The sequence below is a fragment of the Nicotiana tabacum genome, chromosome 5 (genome assembly GCF_000715075.1).
Source record: "Nicotiana tabacum cultivar K326 chromosome 5, ASM71507v2, whole genome shotgun sequence".
Lineage (NCBI taxonomy): Eukaryota > Viridiplantae > Streptophyta > Magnoliopsida > Solanales > Solanaceae > Nicotiana > Nicotiana tabacum.
The window spans coordinates 54212267-54217561 of record NC_134084.1 but is presented as its reverse complement, the minus strand read 5'-3'; positions in this window follow the sequence as shown (position 1 = coordinate 54217561).

Here is a 5295-nt window from a genome sequence, read left to right as displayed (position 1 = left end):
CAAAGCTGTCTTGAGCTTTTAAAAACTCTCCTCACTCTTCTGTCCACCTGAATGGAGCACCCTTCTGGGTCAGCCTGGTCATATGTTCTACAATAGATGAGAATCCCTCAACAAATCGACGGTAATAACTTGCCAAACCAAGAAAACTACGGATCTCTATAGCTGAGGATGGTCTAGGAGAACTCTACACTACTTCCACTTTCTTTGGATCCACCTTGATCCCTTCACTTGACACTACGTGACCCAAAAATTCCACAAAATCCAACCAGAACTCACATTTTGAGAACTTTGCATATAATTTCTTTTCTCTCAAGGTCTGAAGCATTGTCCTCAAGTGCTGCTCATGATATTCCCAACTCCGGGAGTACACAAGAATGTCATCAATAAAGACAATGATGAACGAGTCAAGATATGGCCAGAATACATTGTGCATCAAATGCATAAATGCTGATGGGGCATTGGTCAACCCAAATGACATAACAAGGAACTCGTAATGACTATATCGAGTCTTGAAAGCAGTCTTCGGGATATCTGGCTCCCGAATCTTCAACTGATGACAACCTGAACGCAAGTAAATCTTGGAAAACACTCGAGCACCATGTAATTGATCAAATAGGTCATCAATACAAGGCAAAGATACTGGTTCTTCACTGTAACTTTGTTCAACTGGCGATAATCAATGCACATACGCATAGAACAATCCTTTTTTCTTTTCAAACAAGATAGGAGCACCCCAAGGTGAACACTGGGCTGGATAAAGCCCTTATCAAGCAATTCTTGTAACTGTTCCTTCAACTCCTTCAACTCAGGAAGAGCCATACGATAAGGAGGAATAGAGATGGGTTGAGTGCCCGACAACAAATAATTGCCAAAATCATTATCTCTATCGGGCGGCATGCCCGAAAGATCAGCTGGAAACACATCAGAGAAATCCCGCACTACTGGATTGAATCAACTGTAGGGGTATCAATATTGACATCTCTCACATAAGCTAGATACACGTCACACCCCTTCTCAACCATTCACCAAGCTTTAAGAAATGAAATAACTCTACTAGGAGTGTAATCCAAAGTACCCCTCCACTCTAATCGCGGTAAACCTAGAATAGCCAGCGCCACGATCTTGGCGTGACAATAAGAATAGCATAATGGGGCGACAATCAGTCCATGTCCAAGATAACATCAAAATATACCATGTTGAGCAATAGTAAATTAGCTCTAGTCTCAAAACCACTAAAAGCAATCAAACACGACCGATAAATGCGGTCCACAATAAGAGAATTTCCCACAGGATTAGAAACATAAATAGGGTAACTCAAAGAATCTCGAGATACACCCAAATGTAGGGCAAAATAAGAGGACACATAGGAATAAGTGGAGCCTGGATCGAATAGAACTGATGCATCTCTATGACAGACTAGAACAATACATGTAATGATAGAATCGGAAGCAACAACATCTGTACGGGAAGGAAGGGTATAGTATCTGGCCTGGCCTCCCCCTCTAGGACAACCTCTACCACCTCGACCTCCACCTCTAGCTGGCTGAGCAGGTAGGGTGGTAGTTGGTGCTGTGATCATAGCCTGGGAACCTTGTGGAGTACGTTGTGGCTGAGAGGTTTGTGGAGGTGCACCCCTCCTAAGCCTAGGTCAATCCCTCACCATATAGAGAGTGTTTCCACACTCAAAACAAGCTTTGGGAGGACGTGGCAGCTGTGACTAGCTCGGGCCAGGTCGGTTGGACTGACCACTGAAAGCACCCCGTGCAGGAGGCACAATAGATACTAGAGGTGCATAATAAGGCTCCTGAGGTCTAGGAGGAGCTGGAATACCACTTACTACTGGAAGAGCTGAATGAACAAGGTGACTCACATAACTCCTACCATGATGAACTACAGTTAGGGCACGGGAACCAGAATAATGGCTTGACTCTCGAGAACTATTGGCCTCTCTCTCCTCCCTATCTCGAGCAAGCATGCCGTCCACTCTACTAGCAATATTCACCACCTGCTGATAGGAGATATACATCTCTAACTCCCGGTCCATGCTAGACCTGATTCTGGGAATGAACCCCTTAATAAACTGGCAAACTCTCTCTCAAACTGTAGAAACCAAGGTCGGTGCATGTCTAGCCAAGTTACTGAAACGGACAACATACTCTGAAACAGTCATAGTACCTTGGCTTAAATGCTCAAGCTCCATGCGCCATGCGTTCCTAAGGCTTTGAGGGACATACTCCCTCAAAAACATATCCGAGAACGGAGTCCATGTAAGGGAAGCTGCCTCAACCAAACTGTCCAACTCAAGAGTACGCCACCACTGATAGGCTACCCTTCGAAGCTTGAAGGTAGTGAAAGAAACCCCACTCGACTCTCCTATGCCCATAGTGCGGAGGATACGGTAGAACTCCTCCAGAAATCCCTGAGCATCCTCTAATGCTAGACCACTGAATGTAGGAGGGTCGTACTTTTTGTACCTCTCAAGCCTCCGCTGTTTCTCTTCTGAAACCACTGCCCTATTGGGCTGAGCTGAGGCTACAGGCAGTACCGGTATAACCTATGGGATCTGATCAACCTGAACTCGTTGCTCTGGAGTGCGAGCGGCGGGAGCCTCTACTCCTCCCCCGGCCTGAGATGTGGCTGCAGCAAGGGGAATCAACCTTGCCTGAGCTAGAGTGTTGTACATTCTCATGAACTACGTGAGGATCTCTTATGAGCTGGAGTAACAGTAGTAGGCATATCAGGTGCCTGAGGCGCCTGGACTCCTACTGGTGCTACTGGTGTCTCCTATATAGTAGCTCGCGCGGGTGCTTTGGTTTTACCATGTGTGCATCCTAGGCCTCTACCCCGACCCCGGCCTCTGGCAGCTCTAGCAGGGGGCGCGGGTGCCTAGTCATCTCCGTTAGCACGTGTCCTCACCATCTGTGAGAGAACAGAAGACATAAGTTTAGAATTCCGAAGTCAATAATCTCGCATGACAAGGAATCAAATGAAGTGGAATTTTCTTAATAGTTCCATAGCCTCTCGAAGATAAGTACAGACTTCTCCGTACAGATCCACGAGCCTCTAATAAACCGGCTTGTGACTCACGACTTCTATGAAACTAGAGCACTGATACCAACTTTTAACAACCCATGTTCTCCCTCCGTAAACTATCGTGAAGGTACCTAGTCTCTACAACTAGGTAAGCCTAACATTTTGCGGAAAAGAAACAAAAAACATGAAAAAAACTAACAATTTAACATGTAAATTTAATTAATAAGTTTAGATGTCGCTCGGCATATACAATAAACACTCTCGAACTGAACATAAATGCTCCCAAAACCCAAAATATCATGAGTCCCAAGCTACAGAAGTAAATAGTGCTTCTAAACTCCAGAAAACTATCAACGAAGAAAATACAATAAGTCATTAACTTAAGGAAGAGTAGAGAGGGACTTCTAGTTCTGCGCATGCAACAGATATACCTCGAAGTATCTATGATCACCCCGCCTCACCAAAAATATGGCTGGGAAGAGGTACCTGGATATGCACACGAAAGACATGTGCAGGAAAGGGCACGAGTACACCACAACAATACCCATTAAATGCTAAGCCTAACCTCGGTCGAACAGTGACGAGATTAGGTCAGGGCCTTACTGGCATGTATGTCTAATAAGATAAAACAGAATGAAATATCACATTAAAGATAAATACTAACAGTCAACAAAAATGAAATCACAGAAAAACAACAACTCAGTACACAAAGATAGCAACAGGGGATCTCCCGGGATACCGTCCCGTAGTCCCAAACATAAATATACAGGGGATCTCCCGGAATACTGTCCCATAGTCCCAAATGTAAATGTGCAGGGGGATCTCCCATAATACTGTTTCATAGTCCCAAAGTAAATATCCAATATAGGGGGATCTCCCTGGATACCGCCACGTAGTCCCAAACATAAACGTGCAGGGGGTCTCCCGTAATACCGTTCCGTAGTCCCAAAGTAAATATACCACTCAATCAACATAAACAACAGTTTCAACAAAGAATTATACAATTTAGATTAAATTCATATCAAAGAAAGCAGGTAATTTTGCACTAAACATATTGCACAGAGTTCAGGTAGGCAGTTAAGACAGTTAAGGCATGTAGGCATGCTTTCCTAGGCTAAACAGGATAGTTACATATACTAGTATTGCTCAATTAAAGGAAAAACAGATATATGCTTAATGAAAATGGGGGTTTTCAACAAATAGCCATTGTACGCACTCGTCACCTCACGTACACGACATTCATATATCAAACAGTACCAAATCCAAAGGGGAGTTCCCCCACACAAGGTTAGGCAATCAACTTACCTTGAACCAAGCTCAAATCAATCCGAAATCACGCTCTTGCCATGAGTATCCAACTCTGAGTGGCCTAAATCTAATAAAATCAATTACATAACGTAAATATAGCAACAAGCACCTAATTTAGCTAATGAATTCAAACCTGAGGCAAGGAATATGGAAAACGCCAAAAAATCCTCCCAGGGACCACATCTCAGAATCGGGAAAAAGTTACAAATTATGAACACCCATGCACCCACGAGTTCACTCATAAAAAAATCATCCAAAACTGAATCTTAATTCCCACTCAAACCTCAGATTTTTGGCTGGGGAACATTTCCCCCATTTTGCAAACTTCCACCCTCAAATTCCTTAATTAGATGAAGAATGCAACAATAGATTAATGTAATATGATCAAAATCAAGTTAGGATTAGTTACCCAATAGATCCCCTTTAAAATACCTCAAAAAATTGCCTTCCACAGAGCTCCAAATTGATTTTGTGATATGATATTTCAAACCCTCGAAATCCCATTTTCTGCCCAGCGATTCCTGCTTATGTGCTCCCAAGACTGCACCTGCGGAAGAACCATCGCAGGTGCGAAATATACTTAACTGGTCTAGGGCCGCATCTACGAGCCCACTCCTGCGGTCTCCCATCCGCACCTGTGGTCCCAGCTGACAAGGCCCAAATCCACATTTGTGACTCCTTAGCCGCTTCTATGGCTCCACACCTGCGGTCCAAAATGCATAGGTGCGAAAATACCAGGTGCAGCAACTTCAGCCATTTGCATAAGTCTCAAACCAATCCGTTAAAAACCTGAAACTCACCCGAGGCCCCCAGGACCTCAACCAAACATACCAACCAATCCTAAAATGCCATACAAACTTAGTCGAGCCCTCAAAGGGCATCAAACATGTGACGACCTGACCTGTCGTCTCATGAGTTACTGTCTCGTTCGTCCCATTTTCTGCTTCCTCATGT